This window comes from Manis pentadactyla, chromosome 3, assembly GCF_030020395.1.
Source record: "Manis pentadactyla isolate mManPen7 chromosome 3, mManPen7.hap1, whole genome shotgun sequence".
In the NCBI taxonomy this organism is placed as follows: Eukaryota; Metazoa; Chordata; class Mammalia; order Pholidota; family Manidae; genus Manis; species Manis pentadactyla.
The window spans coordinates 144767581-144786071 of record NC_080021.1 but is presented as its reverse complement, the minus strand read 5'-3'; the positions used below and the strand labels follow the sequence as shown (position 1 = coordinate 144786071).

The following is an 18491-nucleotide window of genomic DNA, read 5'->3' as shown; positions in this document are numbered from 1 at the left end:
AAGTAACTGAAATGAGAAAATGTCATCCACACCTATGCATTTCAGTTTGAAAGATCAGCCTGTAGTTAGTTTGTACATTTAAAAATTCTTGCCACATTGTTCAATAAGATATTAAAGTCAACTGCACCCTTCTACATATTTCTTGCAAGTGACAAACAAATGTTCTGTTTGAAATAAGAACTGAATTTAATGCCTACATATTTCTGAAGGAGGAAGGATGGAAAGATCTTCCAAATGAGCCTCTAAGAAAGATACTAATTCTTTGTGTTTTGTCAAAGGTATTTCTTTGTATATTTAATGTCTCTCTGTGTTGTTGTGAAGATTATTGGACTTAGAGTTGTTCATGCTCTGTGGCAACTATAGTGTAGTAGAAGCCCAGCTTGCCAGCATTTTCCTGACAAACATCAAAATGGCTTTGGACCCCAGGGTTGGCTTTACGTCACTCAAAGAGCATTTCAAATGGTAATCTTCAGACTGCAAAGAGAACTGGGTAAGAGCAAGAGAAAAAATATAGCAAATTTGACAAATCTTGGCTAGATGGAAGTCAGTTTTATTTCAAATGTGATTTGCTTATTTGTGTCCCCTACTCTCCCTATTCTCCAAGAAGCTGAACAGGAGAGAGCAAGCAGGTATTGCTAATAACTGTATCATCATTTTCTGCCCTGCTATGGGTGGTAATAGCTGTGGGGTGGCTTAAAATCTTGGTTGTTTTACCAGAAGGAAGTGGAAATTAAGACCTTAGTGTGATGCATTTGGAGATGGGACCTTGGAGAGACAATTAGTTCATAAGACTGGAGCCTTCCTGATGACATGAATGCCCTTATAATTAAAGGTACCCTCTTCCTCTCCCACGTGAGGACACAGCAGGAAGGAGGGAACCTCCAAGCCAGTGTCTTGCCAATGGGTTTCAACCCCAGCAAGTTCCCTATGGATTCAATGCGACCAAAGAAATTGACAGCAAAATGTTCTTTGGGGTGAAAGGGTTTATTACCCGACTTGTTCTCCCCGCAGTAGGTTGAGCACTAGTCTCTGCCTCCGCCCAGAGCACTGGGCTGAGCTCTCTATATAGTGCAGTAATAGCTTCCTGCCTAAAGGTGTGGAAGTGGTGGCCTAGCAACAGGCCAGTTACATCATGAGGTGGTTTAAGTTCAGTGAGGATCCTGGCTGTAGGAACCCCAACTTCCCCACACCGGGAAGTGATCCTCACCAGACTTCAGATCTAACTCACCTTGAGCTTGGGCTTCCCAGCCTCCAGAACTGTGAGACATTAATGTTTGTCATGTAAGCCACCCAGTCTATGGGATTTTTGTTACAGCAGCACAAACTGACTTAAGACAGTTCCTAATGATAGTACCTTTGTTGACATAGAGATACTCTTGAAGAAGCCAGAAATCAATTATTGAATTGCACCCCACATCTCTTTTGCTTGTTTGTTTGGATGAGAGATTTTGTAATATTTCCAGATTTCAACCAATGACTAAGGAGCTCTAAGGACCCTTTAATGAAGAACAATCTTCCCTTTGGCAGAGAAAGCTTTGTCTGAGTGTCTGCAGTAAGAAGAGAGAGGAATTAGATCCAAAAATTGAATAGAAACTATACAGACAGAAGTATTTACATAAACCTAGGAGAATTCATCTTAAAAATAGATCTCTACTTGCCCTTTCAATTAGGATCCAAATATTCATCTTAGGCACAATAATTCAAATGATAAATGCAAAATGGATGAAGAACATGGGATCAGGTAGAGAATCCTGGCTACATAATTCAGCCCCAAAGAAAAGGATCTGATTAAGTTTTACATACATGCTCAACTGTGAACCAACCCTGGATCAGAAATAAATTGTTAAATTTTTAAAATATAAAATTGACTCCTCAGAAGTTCCAGGTTTGACTACCTAAGGCATCGATGGGGTGCATATTTTGATTAGCTAAAGTTGAAAATGCCTCTACCCACTTCAATCTGTTTTATCAGTTCACTTGGTGATTTAAATAGATTCTATCATGGCACAAAATATCTTCTCTTTTCATTTAAATCCCACAGAAACCACATCATACAGGCTAGGAGTGTTGGTGTGACTGTGGGAACTTGCATCCTCTGGGGGAAATGTGAAAATGCCCTGCAGTGTTTTAGATGTATTTTTTCATAACTGGACCTCAAATAAGGAGAGACTTAAAAGCAGCAGATGGTGGCATTACAATATCTGGTTGGCACAGAAGTTTCTCTTAAGAATTAATAATCCTTTTTTTAAATGCATATTGTAAGACAGGCATTCTGTGTACTCTATTGAATTAAGTTTCACACTTCTCTTGTGAGGTAAGTGCTATTATAACCCCCATTTTACACGGAAGGAAAATGATATTTCTTTTTGAGCCTAAATGAGCAAGGTCCAGTATTAGGACCACACAGCTGATCAGCAGCCGGGTCCAGCTCCATGCTCAGCTCTGCCTGGCTGCCAAGCCCAGCCTATGGTCACCACTTTATCTTGCTAGTTTCTGATTTCTTTGATTGGGAGTCACTTCTAGATATCTTTTGCACGCATACTTATTTTATATTGTAATGAAAAACCCAACCATAGACTAAGTTTTACTTGTAAATTCTCCAGATCCTTGGACATGATGAAAATATTTCAGAATACACAGGGTGCATAAGATTGTATTAATATACTTAATATGGTAACAATTAAGTATGATGTGTGTGTATGTGTATGTGTGCATGTTTAAGACACATTCTGTATTCTAAAATAAAAATGTTTTCCTTATATAAGAATACATCCTTTGCTAAAGGCAGCATGTCAGAGTGACACTTATAATTTCAGGATAAGCACAAATTAAGTCTACCACTTAAAATACAAAAGCGTCAAATATACAGATGAGATTCCAAAAATGGCCACTTAACTCAAAATCACTGAGTAATTCATTTTGTGCTATATAGGCAAATCCTGCATTCAGCTGGCATTGGTACAGGTCACATATCAGCTGAAGCATTTTACTATAACTCATGGCCCCTATTTATGGTCCAAATTTCTTACAAATGCAGAAATGTTGCCTGTAGAGGGAACACACAAAAATGCAGTCAATCAATCAAGATTCCCTTACTCCCTTACCATGCCTCTGTACAAGTTAGCAATAGTTGTTTATCAAGACCATGGTTTGTCTGTTTTTTTAAGGTGACTATAGGCATACCCTCAGCAGCACAGAGACTGCATCCCTGAAAATGGGATACTAAGTGAATCAGTACCCTCTATGTTCATTAGGGCATCATCTCTGTGAGAATGTGGCTCCTACATGGCATTTGTTCAATCAGTAACAGTGCCTGAAATAGTCCTTGTGCAAGAGCAGACACTAAATAAATATTTGTTAAATGAATGAATGGACTGTTCATCCACCTCAGCTTCCCTGAAGTCATCACATGCCTTCAAACATTGTTTCTTCTGGGCACTAGCCACACCATGTAGTTGTCTCTCTGTCTGCAGGGATGTTTATCTGTCTGAGGGCTTCCACCCGTCCCAGTTGCAGGCTTATCTCTATCCTCTGTGTCCTCACCTGCAAGGTTGTCCCGCAAAGACACCTCAAGTCATTGACAACCTTGCATTTTAAAAACCCACTTGTTAGTCTTACTTGCAAGTCTTACTGTTGCCCACCTCCAGCATGTTTACAAATACACTTACTCTTACCTCTTCTGAGTCAAAGTTATTCAGCTGGACATTTAAAAAGTCAACAAATTTGAAAGACTCAAAAGAGTCAACAAACAGCCTGACAAACACCATTCAAACTGGGCCAAGTATCTCATGGTTTGCTACCAGTCTCTGACAGAGCTTGGCACTCCAATGCTCTCTTCTGCACCTGTTGCCCTTTCATAAGGAAATTAGCATTAATTATGTTATTCGGTATATACATATTTAATACAACTATTTCTAAGCCCAAGGTAATAAGAGAGTCCTAAATATATGACTCCATTCTAGTTAGAAAACAACAGATCTGTTATGTTTTATTTTACTTTTGTTGTGGTATAACATATATACCATAAAGTGTACAAGTCTAAAATATTCATTTTAATGAATTTTACAAAAGAAACATAACCACACATAACCCAGGTAAAGATAATTACCAGCAAACCAGAAACTTCCCCATACCCCTTTCTCATAATACTTACCTCCTTCCCACCCATAGCAAAGAACTCTGGAATCTATTACCAAAGATCAGTTTACCTATGTTTTACTCCTTGAAAATGGTCATGTAGTATAGACTCATCTATGTTTCATTCAATCTTTTATCTGTGACATTCATCCATATTGTTGTAGGCAGCAGTAATTCATTCATTCTCATTGCTGTATAGTATTCCATTGTATTATTCTCACAACTTATTTATCCATTGAGTTTCAATGGACATTTGGATTTTTTTTTCCCAATTTGGAGCTGTTAGGAACATTCTTGTGCATGTTTGGTGCATATATGTAACATTTCTGTTGAGTATATATCTAGGAAGAAAATTATCAGGCTACAGGATGAGCAAATTTTTAATTTTTACAGGGTATTGGCATATAGTTTCCCAAAGTGTATGGAAGTTCCAATTACTCTATACACATAAAATACTTGATACATTCTGGGGCTTTTCAGTTTGGGTTTATTTTAGTCACTCCTGTGGCTGTGTAGTGTAATATCTCAATGTAGCTATATTTGCATTTCCCAGATACTAATGACGTTGAACATCTTTTTATAGGTTTATTGATTATTTAGATATCCACCTTCATAAATGCTTGCTCAAATTATTGCCCATTTATATTATGTTTTCTGTTTTTCTTATTGATATACAGAAGTGACATAGAGAGAGGGGGACACAGAGAGATAAAAAGAGAGAGAGAGAGTGATATGTATATAGCAAATATCTTCTTTCCCATTCTTCCTAGTCTTTTCACTCTCTAGATGATGTCATCTGATGAACTAAGGTTCTAAATTTATTGAAATCCAATTAATCAATCCTTCCTTTTATGGCTAGTGTTCTTTGCATTGTTTTTTAAGAAAACTGCCTAACTCAAGGTTTAAAAAAAAACAAATTCTTCTTTATCTTCTAAACAGCTATATAATTTTAACACATCCATTTCATTCTATGACACTTCTGGAATTTTGTATATGGTGTAAGTTAGGGGTCAAGATTCATTTAATTTTTTAATAGGGAGAGCAAATTGATTTAGACTGTTTTTTGGAAAAACCTTGTTTTACATTGCAGGAAAGTGGAACATTTGTTGTAAATCTGTATCTATGAGAATTTTTTTCTGGACTCTATTCTTTCCATGATCTATTTGTTCATCTTTGCATCAATACTACTTTAATTAATTCAGTCTTAGTAAATGGCTGTGTAAGACCTCTTTCTTCTTTGTCTTCAGGAATATCTTTGCTAATTTTGACCATTTGCCCTTCCTTATAAATTTAGGAATCAAGTTGTCAATTTCCACAAAAAATACCTTGGATTTTTATTGGGGTTTCATTGCATCTCTAGATAATTTTAGGAAGAATTCACATTTTAACAATAGTGAGTCTTCCAATCCTTAAAAGTGGTATCTCCATTTATTTAGGTATTTAAAATTTTGTCTCAGTAAATTTTTTTAGTTTTCTGTGCAGAAATTTTATACAGCTATTGTTAAATGTATCCCTAGGTATTTGATTTCTTATACTACTGTATGTGTACATTTTTCCATTTTAATATCTAATAATTCATTGCTGATATATAGATACACAGTAATTTCTTAATGACAGTGTTTTTAGATATTCGATATACCAAATCTCATCATCTAAAAATAAGATGGTTTTCTCCCTCTCCTTTCAATCCTTGTACCCTATAATTTTCTTCCAGACTAGGACCACCAGTACAATGTTGAATAAAAGTGATGATAGCTGACATCTTTATGCTTTTCCCAAATTTAGGGTTATAACTTCCAAACTTTTAACCTTAAGTTGATTATTTTTTGCATATTTTTGAAGATAACTATTATCACACTGAAGGAGTTCTTTTCTATTCCTAATTTACTGAGTTTTATTATGAAGAAATATTGGTTTTTTATCAAATGTTAATATAATCAATGAGATGATCATATGCTTTCTTCCTTTATTTGATAAATTAAGTGAATTTCATTGGTTGTTTCTTCAAATGTTAAACCAAACTTTTATCACTGGAAAAGTCTAACTTGCTGTCTAGTATTCTTTCCATACATTTCTGGATTTAATTTGCAAAAGTTCTGTTTAGAATTTTTGCCTCTATGTTAATAAGAGATACACTTCGGCAAAATAATCAGTACCTCCTTCTGAATTAGTAGTAGCATGAACTAACTTCCTGCAGATATTTTGTTAAGCAGAATAACTTCATTTAGACTACTGGCATTCAGCGCTGTGTGTCTTATAAATTGCAATGGTTTAGATATTCCCAAGCAGATATAGTGAAGAGTTTTATGAGTCCTCCTTGACTATTGATCTGCATAGCAGAAGGGGGAATGGAGACGCTTGCTCCATACTTTGTGGCTGTGTGTCTGTGAGCTCACAACTTTCTCTTGTCAATGAGTATGGTGAGTCCATGTGATGTTCTGCCTTTAAGATGGAGTCCTATCTCCTAAATCCAGAACCCAAGGCTTGTGGCTCCCAAAGTCACACACTTCTCTAACCTCACATCTGTTCTCTTCCCCGTGCCCCGCGGCTGAAAGCCTTTGGCAATCTAAATGACTCAGCCTCATTGACCCCCTGCAGTTCCTTCAATATGCCAGGCTCTCGCTCATCTTAGAACTTTCCTCCTGATAGCAATTACATTTTCTACTTAGTATCCAACTAAAGTTTCCTCTTCTGGTGTGCCTCATTATTTAGGGATAACACTGAGGATAGGTTCTATGTCTTACTCACCTTTTGTCCTATACTCTTAACCAGCACGTAAGAGGAACTTCAGAAACATTGAATGAAGAATGAATGAATGGAAAAGCATTTAGGACAATTCCACTGAGTTCACTGATCATCTCTGTGTAAGAAGTAAGGACCAAAAGGGAAGTGAGAAAAGCAAAACTACCACTAATTTATTCAATAATTAAATCAGTAAATAATTATTGAATATCGACTCTGTTAGACACAATACTAGGCATGCAGAATACAGCAGTGAATAAGACAGAAAGCTCAAGAGGTTTATAGTCTAGTGAGGGAGAGCCAAGTTAACATAAAGGAATAAAGTGGTAAAGTTTAAATTGGAATGAGAAAAACAAATGAATAAACAAAAAAACAAAAACAGGGTACTTGGCTCCAGAGCATTGAAAGTGGGGAATGCTTACTTCAGACAGAATGGTCAGGCAGAGCTTCTCTCAGGGTAACAAGTAATATACATTCTGAAGAGTGAGCAGACCCCATCAGGACTCTTGCCTGTACACAGTTCTGAACCAGCGTACTTAACCACATCATAATTGTACCCATGTTTGTTTATCTCAGCAGTCATCTTCCCTTGTCAGAGGAGTCAGGAGGTCCGAACTACAATACTAAGATCATAACACTCAAATATCTTACCACTTTCACTCTCACTATTTCATGAGGATATGTGGAGATCCCCAGAGGCTACCTGACATAGGATCTGACAGTAGGTTGAATGAAGAAGCTGTCTTTTATTATCCCAGACATTAAAGGGATTTGCCAAAAATATATAACAATGCCACTTTCTCACTAAATATTTTTGCTTCAGCTACTATGGGTGTGTTTGACAATAATATGTGTTATTTATGTGACCATGTAATGGGTTTATCATTGCTGTTTTGTAATAATTTAATAGATATTTTAAATAATTGCCAGTTTAATTTCTAATATGGTAAATATTGACAGATAAAACCCATACAGGCAAGAGCTCTTCCAAGTTATAGAACATTTAGAAGAATAAAGGTGTACTGAGACAAAAATATCTAGGAGCTGCTGGTTTGGCAGGTAGAATTAACATCAGTCAAAGAAATAGGATCAATAAACAATGTAAAGATACCCAAGATGGTATATATAAAATGATCCCTACTAACCATCCAACTTTAGACAAAAATGGAAGCATTCGGTCAAACATCTCCAATGTTCCTAAAAGCCCAAATGTTGAGCAGGTTATGGACAAATATTCTGGGTATTTGAGTGAATATGGGCAGAGCTCCATGGTGAGAAGGGTTCTCATTCAATTTTTCGGTGCCTCATAAACCCAGCCTGAGTATTTTCTATTTTAATTGGGAAATGTTGCATCCCCTTGTTTAGAGCATAAGGGATTGGAGACCAGACATCCTTAAGCAAAACAGAAATAAAACCAACTCCTCAACTTAAACTTCCTGAATCTTTTCCTTGAAATATTGCCTTACAGGTCTCTCCTACCCAGTTACTCTGCACCAGGTCTGCTCATCCACTGTCCAAGATAATCAAACCTGACTCTGTGAAGTATTCAATCACTCCATGCCTCCACGCACTCCCTGGACACCAGGGCATAGTATCTCCATCGTATTTTAGTCTGATTTTCACTTTCAGTGGCAAAAATAGAAGTAGTAAAATTGCCAGCCATAAAGATCAGTTATGGAGGAAATGTTTCTTCAACATTCGTTAAAAATAAAAACAAAAACAAAAACAAAACAAAAAGCTAACTTCAGCTTTCCGTCATTCCAAAGATAAATTATTTCTCTTTGTAAAAGTCATATATGTTTGGAAACTGTGTCTGAAACTAAACTAGAAGTCAACAAGAAAAGAAAGCACCCCACCAAAAAAAAAAGAAAAAAGCAATATATATTAAATTGGCAGATTTTGGGGGACAATTTTTATAGCCTTTAATGTGCTATACCCTAAGAAACATTTGTATTTGCACCAGATTTGCAAGCAGAAATTGTATTACTTTGGGGATCCTTCTGTTTGAATTTAACCTTTTGTAAGGTTCTGACTTTTCCTATTATAGATTTGCCCATGCAGATTTGTAAAAGGTAATGCATATGAAAAGTGCATTGTGCTATAAATACAGGAATACTCATATATTGAATTATCATTGCAAGTAAAGAAAGCAAAATAAAATGTAATCTCTTTAAATTAAAGCTATTGACAATATTCCTATCTAATCCTCTTCCATTGATCCCTTAGAGTGCCTTTCTGAATCCAAAGTCTCTTGTTTCTTGAGTAATGGAACGTTTCTAGACTGACCTTTTCGAGTATATATGCCATCAAGTAATCAATCTACAATCTGGAGCCCTCTTTGCTTAAAGATCTCCAAGTCTTGCTTGGATACTAGTTAATCTATTCCAGAGAGAGTCTCTATCAGGACTGTTTTGCAACATACATTCTCTTATGTTCCAGAATGTTGAAATAAAATAATGGCTTGTGGATGTTTCATACACAATACCCAAACTATACCATACAGTTATGTTTTTCACCATTTACATAAATTCCTTTGAGTCACTGATACATCCTCCAGAGATATTTTCCAATTCAGAGAACCAAGAGTTCTCAGAATTTTAGGGAAAAACAAAACATGAAAAGTCAAGTACTGGAATAACAGACTCATAATAAGTGTCATTCCTGTTCTGAGGACTCAATTTATTTGAACAGATTTGACTAGAAAACTAATAATATTCAATGAATGTGAGGATGTGGGATCATTATTGTGTTTCCTTGACATAGATTGTTAATGGTTAAAAAGACATCATGACATTGTAAAATGAAAGTACTTCAGTGTAATTGTTCTGTGGTTAAGGAACACCAATACATGAATATAAATTTTTGTCAGCAAAATTTTATAAAATCTTCCATACAGTGATCATTTACTTAGAGGTCCATGGTCATCATATGACTTTAATGTTCTTAAGCTTTTCTGCCTATAATGACTGTGATTTGGAAAGAATGGATCTGCAGAAAATACTTACTTCATTGATTTGCTTGTGTAATATGATTCATTATTCACTGAAGTTTCCAAATCCTATCTTCATTTCCTTGATAGTGTTGCTCTAAAATGAAGAAAGGGAAAAAGAAAAATGTGAGAATGTATGTTCTTCTTTAGACTTCTACCATTTTCAGCAAACACTGTTAATAAGTGAGAGCCTCACTCCCAGTTACAAAAAAAAAAGAGACTCACAGAACATGTTTGGAATCCATATGTCGTAAGGAGATGCCTCCTGTTCTTAAGTGCGTGGTGTGCTCAGAAAGAAAGACACCTGTCTGAGTTTAAAAAAAGAGAGAGAGAGAGAAATGAGAAGAATTTCAAGTTTCAGCTTTATGGTACAAGTCCCTTTCTTCAGAAAGAAGCAGCAGGACACTTTGACTTTCTGGGAGGCAGTGGCATGCCCTGTATTACTGAGCTTTCATAGTCACTTACAACAATGAAATCACAGATTTTTGCCCCAAGTAAATCCATCTGTCAATCATACATGAGAAATTGGATTGTGAATTATTAGAATGAATTTAAATGCATTTCAATTGCCATTTGTACTGCTAGTAGAGATTTACATAAATGTAGACTAGCACCAAAGCCTATATAACAAGAAAAATATCATGCTTAGCATAAATCAGGCAAAATATTTGGTTGAATACCTGATGCATCTGAACATTTTCAATAGCATTTCAGATTTTTCTTTCCTCACCCTTTCTCTAGGTAATGTTAATGAATAATGCAGAGTATAAAGTATCTGAACTCCCTCCTGTTTCCCTTGGTTGGAGCTGAGCAATCAGTTGGCACATTCAGTGGGGCAGGGGTTGTTGGCAGGATCAGGGCTGAGGGAAAGCCTGTGAGATCAGAATATTAGCTATTTAGGGGTATTGACAAATATATAAGTAAATAAATAAACCAAAGATAATGGGAACTAGATTTCTCACTATTGAAGAAGGGGGTTACAAACATAGAAACAGGGAATTGAAATGTAACATAGATAGACATAAATATAGAAAGGGGGAATTAACCCTGTCATACTGAACTGAAATTGGAAGTATTGGTATGGAATCAAGGTTTTTAAAAATATACAAATAGAGCTACATTTAAGAGAATGAAACTGGATTACTGTCTAACTCCATACACAAAAGTGAACTCGAAATGTATCAAAGATCTGAATGTAAGTCGCGAAACCATAAAACTCTTAGAAGAAAACATACGCAAAACTTTCTTGAATATAAACATGAACAACTTCTTCATGAACACATCTCCACAGGCAAGGGAAACAAAAGCAAAAATGAACAAGTGGGACTATATCAAACTAAAAACTTCTGTACAGCAAAAAACACCATCAGTAGAACAAAAAGGCACTCTACAGTATGGGAGAATATATTCATAAGTGACATATCTGACAAGGGGTTAAAATCCAAAATATATAAAGAACTCACATGCCTCAACACCCAAAAAGCAAATAACCCTATTAAAAAAATGGGTGGAGAATATGAACAGACACTTCTCCAAGGAAGAAATTCAGATAGTCAACAGGCACATGAAAAGATGCTCCTCATTGCTAACTATCAGGGAAATGCAAATTAAAACCACAATGAGATATCATCTCACACCAGTTAGGATGGCCAATGTAGAAAAGACCAGGAACAACAAATGCTGGTGAGGATGTGGAGAAAGGGGAACCCTCCTACACTGCTGGTGGGAATGTAAACTAATTCAACCATTGTGGAAAGCAGTATGGAGGTTCCTCAAAAAACTCAAAATAGAAATACCATTTGACCCAGGAATTCCACTTCTAGGAATTTACCCTAAGATGCAGGTGCCCAGTTTCAAAAAGACATATGCACTCCTATGTTTATTGCAGCACTATTTACAATAGCCAAGAAATGGAAGCAATGTAAGTGTCCATCAGTAGATGAATGGATAAAGAAGATGTGGTACATATACACAATGGAATATTATTCAGCCATAAGAAGAAAACCAATCCTACCATTTGCAACAACATGGATGGAGCTAGAGGGTATTATGCTCAGTGAAATAAACTGGGTGGAGAAAGACAATAGTCAAATGATTTCACTCATCTGTGGAGTATAAGAACAAAGAAAAAACTGAAGGAACAAAACAGTAGCAGACTCACAGAACCCAAGAATGGACTAACAGTTATTAAAGGGAAAGGGACTGGGGAGGATGGGTGAGAAGGGAGGGATAAGGTGGAAAAATGGGCATTACGATTAGCACACATAATGTGGGGTGGGTGGCACAGGGAAGGCAGTATAGCACATAGAAGACAAGTAGTGATTCTATAGCATCTTACTATGCTGATGGACAGTGACTGTAATGGGGTATGTGGTGGGGACTTGATAATGGGGGGAATCCACTAACCACAGTGTTGCTCATGTAATTGTATATTAATGACACCAAAATTTCAAAAATACACAAATAGAAATAGACATGGGTGGATGTATACGTGTGTGGGTGAGTGCAGGCACACATGCCTTAGTTCTGTCTGCAAAGAGGGCCTAGATACAATGACACTCTGGTACCAACTATCCAAGGCACTCAGATATTGATTTCTAAGTAGCATTCTTTACTAAAAATCGAGGATGAATCTAGGGATGGGAAAGGAAAACAACAAGATGAGCCAGGAATATCTTGTGCCAGAAAGTAAAAAAAAAAAAAAAAATCTGAAGAATTATGTCAAAAGGATGTAGGTACCAACTTGAAGGGGCTTTCATTGGCTAAGCCTGGAACAAAGTGATCATCAAGACATTAAACAATAATGGATTGTAAACACTGAGTAAAAAAAGGAAGCTTATTTAAAACTGGTATATTTGGTAGGTATGTACATAGACAAATGATGATAGATAGATGACAGAGCTTCTATAGTGAAAGGAAAACTGTCTTACAGTAACATGCCATACATGTAAAAGAAATTATAGAATTTGCAAAATCACCATTTGTAAGCCATTATAGAAATATTGGTTTAGGCAAGAGTCAGCGAAGGATGCTAAAATTGGTGGGTAAATGATGAGGAACAGGATATTTACATAGTCTCAAACTTTTCTCCACAAATCACCTAAAAAAAAATACCCATCAATTAATAGATACAAAACACATACTAAATAACCTTACAATGGAGAAACCTGGGAAATCCCTCCACGGCAAGTGATAAGAATTGATAGCCCCAAAAATGAGATATATGGATATTATGTGCTTCCAGAAATTACACATTGATAAGTACACACATCATTTCTCTGATACTTCTGCCAAAAATGCGTAAATCACAAGAAAACATCAGACAAACCACAACTGTGGGGCAGTCTACAAAATAATTGGCTTGGACTCTTCAAACATTTCACAGTCATAAAAGACAAGGCAAGACTGAGGAACTGTTCCAGATTGAAGACTGAAAAAATATGATAACTAAATGCAGCATGTGATCTTTGGACTCTATAAAGTAAATTATTAGGGCAATTGGCAAAATCTGAATGGGTCTGTAGATTAGATGGTAATATCTGATCAGTGTCAATTCCCTGATATTAAAGGTTTGACTGTGATTAGGTAGGACAGCATCCTCATTTTTAGGAAATAGATTTTGAAGTTTGAAAGTGTATTAGGGTATCATGTTGGAAACTTAATATCAAATGCTTTAGAAAAATATATTGTAATATCCATATGTATATATAGTGTACATGTATGAAAAAAGAATGGTAAAATCAATGTACTAAAATGTCGATATTTGGGAACCTGACTGAAGGGTATACAAGAGATCTTTGTATTGTTTTACACCTTTTCTGTAACTTTCAAGTCATTTAAAAACAAAAAGTTAAGAAAAAAGATTAATCCTTCCACCCCTCAATAAAAGAGCATGAAATCATGATATAAAAAAGCAAAGACACACATACACACACATACAGGAAGCAATGATCCAGTCTACAAAAAATAATTCAGAATTGTATTGAAGTACCAAAATATAACAAGGAAAAATAGTTACCTATTTCACCCAGCTGTCTCCAAGGAGATGGATATCAGAATTTGGGTTCCAAATTATGTCCACTTTTCTTTGTTTCAATTTGTTGATGTCTAGTTTCTCAGAGTCATTTTGGCAGATTGCATGCTGTTCCAATATTTCTCAGTGAGGCCACCTTCTAAATATCCTAAGGCTTTATAAATGTTCTCAACATGACCACATATCATATCTCTCCCCTGTAAGAAAGCCAGAGAGATTTTTTAAAATTCCTAGACAATAACTTGTATTTTAATTTGAGGTACTGTGTCTAAAAAATATCTCTTTTCTCCCCTAGAGTTTGAACTTAAAGAAGAAGGCCTTAGGTAGAGGCAGGAAGTAGGAATACTATCAAAGGCATTTTTTTCAGCATAGGAAGTTTTGTAATATAGTCAATTTATCTGTTCTCTATGATTTTCTTTAATTCTAGATATTGAGTTTCATGATCAAAGTTTAAGATTGTCTCTACATATGATATTTTTTAAGAGACTCTTAGTACATCTCAAAATGTATTTGTGCTATAAATTGCAATAAGCAATACTCTGTCTGGGTCACAGTCTTCTAAGTTTTCGAATTCTCCCAGAAAAGAAACTAAATAGTGTGTTTGCTGTGTTGGGAAGATAAGGTAATTTAATATGGTTGGAAATCTAGGGTTACAGGGGTTTCAGATAAATCTGAAATGAGAATGATAATGATGATGATGGTGAAGATGATGGTGAGATGGTGATAGCGATACTGATGATGGTGATGGTGGTGATGATGGTGATTATGGTAATGGTGATGAGGATGATGGATGTGGTGATGATGATGATGAGAATGAGGGTGATGGTGATGAGGATGATGGTGATGGTGGTGATGATGAGGATGATGGTGATGGTGGTGATGATGAGGATGATGGCGATGGTGATGGTGATGACGAGGATGATGAGGATAGTGATGATGGTGATGGTGGTGATGATGGTGATGGTTATGAGGGTGATGGTGATGATGAGGATGGTGGTGATGGTGATGGTGGTGATGGTGGTGATGATGGTGGTGGTGAGATGATGATGATGGTGATGGTGAGAGTGTTGATGGTGATGAGGAGGAGGAGGATGGTGATGGTGATGGTGGTGATGATGGTGATGATGAGGATGATGGCGATGGTGATGATGATGATGAGGGTGATGGTGATGACGGTGATGGTGATGGTGAGGAAGATGGTGATGGTAGTCATGGTGAGATGATGATGATGGTGATGGTGAGAGTGTTGATGATGGTGATGAGGATGATGAGGATGATGGTGATGGTGATGGTGGTGATGATGAGAATGATGGTAATGGTGATGATGATGGTGGTGGTGATGGTGATGGTGGTGGTGAGATGATGGTGGTGATGGTGAGAGTGTTGATGATGGTGATGGTGGTGATGATGGTGATGATTCTGGTGATGGTGATGATTGTGGTAATGGTGATGGTGAAGATGATGGTGATGGTGGTGATGATGATGGTGGTGAGGATGATGGTGAGGATGATGAGGGTGATGGTGATGGTGATGATGGTGGTGATGGTGGTGGTGAGATGGTGGTGATGGTGATGGTGATGATGAGGAGGAGGAGGATGGTGGTGATGATGGTGATGAGAGTGGTGATGGTACTGATGAGGGTGATGTTGATGATGAGGATGATGGTGATGATGCAGATGATGGTGATGGTGGTGATGATGGTGATGGTGAGGATGATGGTGATGGTGATGAGGAAGAGGAGGATGGTGGTGGTGGTGGTGAAGGAGAAAGAAAGAGATAAGATGATGATGATGATTATCAGTGCTAACATTTGGGAACTTATTTAGGCCTCCTTTAAAGGCCTCACACGCCTGTGACACATTTAATCTTTAACCCTATAGGGTAGGTATTATCACTATGCCTGGATGAGGAAACTGAATTCCAGAGAGACAGGTGAGTTGTCAGAGGTAACAGAACCAATAGAAGGTGGAGCCACACTCAAAACTTAGGTCAGTTTGTCTCTTTCACCCTAATATGTTGAATTGGGAGTTGCCCCTCTCCTTCCTGGCCTCCACTACCAACACACTTACTATTGTCCATCAGTTTTTGTAGAACCTAGAAATTGAATGGCAAAGAACTTCTAATCCTGTCCACTGTTGTAGTTCAGATATATATCAGCACATCTGATATACTTGTGGGCCAGAGGGATGATGGAAGCAAGTGTAAATAACAATCAAGAAGCCTGTGTGTGTGTGTGTGTGTGTGTGTGTGTGTGTGTGTGTGTGTGAAAGACATTAATTGAGATTTATAAGTGAGGACAGCCTTGGTAACTCTTTGAAATAAAGGGAGCAGCAATTCAAGATATAAGGGAGACAGTGTAATGGAGTTCACCCTAACCTTGACAGTCTTTTTGGGGGAAGATGAGGGCTGAATTGTCAAACTAAAATAGATGCAACTGAAGATTCAAATAACTTGTCTGGGTGGACCTCTCCCATAACCATTGCAACTGAATAGGGAGACATTAGAGGGGCAGGCACCACCCAGAGGACAGTGGGGAAAGCAATGACCCTAATCATGCTTGAGGCAGAGGAGGATCAGCATCACTACCTGGATAGCCTAAGGTGACAACAGCAACCGGGTGGTATCAAAGCAGCCCAGCACTCAGCCACAAAGAGGGACAGGCTAAGCAAGAACTACAACCCAGGGCACAGAGGAACAAATAGGCTACAGTTTGCATTTCACATGAGGCAACCTTTTTTGAAAACATCAACTGGGACCCAAGAAAGCAGAAGGACTGAGTTTCTTCTCTCCTTGAAGGGCAGAGGCCAGTGAGTTCTATAACTTAGGATAAATTCTCAAAGTGATTCATTCTCAGATCCACATGCTCTTGACACCCAAGGACATTTTGGTTAAGACTAATATTGAAGAGTCTACTCTGTTAGATTTGCTTCCTATTATTGAGCTTTTAAAATCCCTACTTACACTTTATAAGCCAGGACTAAACAAGCAAATTAATATTCTGTGTGTTTTCCTGACAAACCATCCAACCATCCGAATATGAAAACCAATGATTTGGTATCTTTTTTGCTACTCTCCCCAAATATAGGTAAAACTTGTTTAGACATTTAAATGGATCTGGTGCAACACCATGATTCACTCATCTAGAAAACATTTGTTGAGTGCTGACTCTGTCCCAGGTAGGTGAAATACACAGTGAACAAAGTTTATACTGTAGGGAAATTGATCATTAACAGTGCCCAACTAATAAGTTAATCATTTGAGATAATAGAAGACACAAGTGCTAGTGAGAAGAGAAAAAGCAAAGCAGAGTAAGGGCTCAGGAATGGCAGAGAAGTGGAAGGGAAGGTAGTTTGCACTACTAAGTAGTATGAATAGTTTTGATGTTTAGTAATGGGAAAAAGTCAGAATTGTTTAACCTAATCCATTCCCAGGCTGTCTCCAGATGTACTGTCAATAGTTGTGCAGATGAGAATTTCCAGTTGGAATAATTTAAATAGGACAATTTAAATTATTAAGTTTAATAATTTAACTTGGTATATGATGATGTAATTGAAAGATGCTTCATAAAGTTGTATAGTTTTAGAAATGAAAAAGGTCTAATTAGAAAACTGTGAATTTCTCATCCCACAGGTGGGAAAACTCAACTGAGAGTTTGAGTGATTTGCCCATAATCACTCAGCCAGTAAATGCTATAAAGAGAACCAAAATACAGTTTCATCAAAAAGAGTCTTTTTTGTAATGCAATTTTCAAATTTCCATAACAAGTTTATTCTTCTATTTCCTGTTTAGGTTTTATTCCTAATTCTCAACCCACCTGTCCCTCCCTGCCTACCCTCTTAATTATGGGGTTTTGTGTGTGTGTGTACTCCTTAGGCGTTTATGTTAAGTACAAGAAAATATGAATACATGATTGAATCCCTCTTAGACACAAAGTAACATATAGACCCTTCTCTGTTCTCTCACTTGCTTCACTGTCTTTGTAGAAAGATCCTTACCTAGTCTCCTAGGTTCTCCAGTTTCTGTCTTGAAGTGAAGGGTATAATACTAGCAGTGATCTTTTCTTAGCAGAGATCGGGCCTGCGGAACAGAGTTCTTTAATCAGGGTTTTGGATAGAAAGGCAAAGTTTGACTGCAGATAACAGAAATCTGATTTACAGAGACTGGAACAAATAGGCATTTTATTTTTCTCTTATAACAAGAACCCCTGAAGTAGGTGGTTGCTGGCATCAAGTCAGCAGCTCCGCAATGAATCAGGGCCCTGGATCTTGTTTTTTCATGCTTCTGTTCTTGAAGACTGGCTTTTATCCCCTTGTTGCTGCTTTGCCATTGTAAAAGGCTCCTATACTTGGGGGACAGGGATTAAAAAGCCTCTTTCTGCAGCTTTGCATTATTATCCCAGAAGGAAAGACCTACTACTACACCCCATTAGCCAGAACTGAATCACATGCCCCTCCTAAACCAATCAGAGGCCAATAGGAGTAAGGTTACCCGGCCCTTATAAACCAATCAGCTCTAGGGTTGAGGTAGGATCCCACCCTCCCAGAAAACCAGGGATTCTTGCCCCCTGTACCTGAACAAAACGGAGTTCTT

The 18491-nt window shown here is 37.3% G+C and overlaps 1 long non-coding RNA gene across 1 annotated transcript; it reads right to left on the bottom strand.

Moving 5' to 3' along the window:
* Positions 1-10093: 10093 nt before the first annotated feature.
* LOC118916413 (uncharacterized) lies at positions 10094-18021 on the bottom strand. Its single transcript, XR_005026374.2, has 3 exons — positions 17897-18021; positions 13887-14098; positions 10094-10176 (listed from the first exon to the last, which is right to left on the bottom strand). It is a non-coding gene; the product is annotated as an uncharacterized LOC118916413 (long non-coding RNA).
* Between the last annotated feature and the right edge of the window lie 470 nt (positions 18022-18491).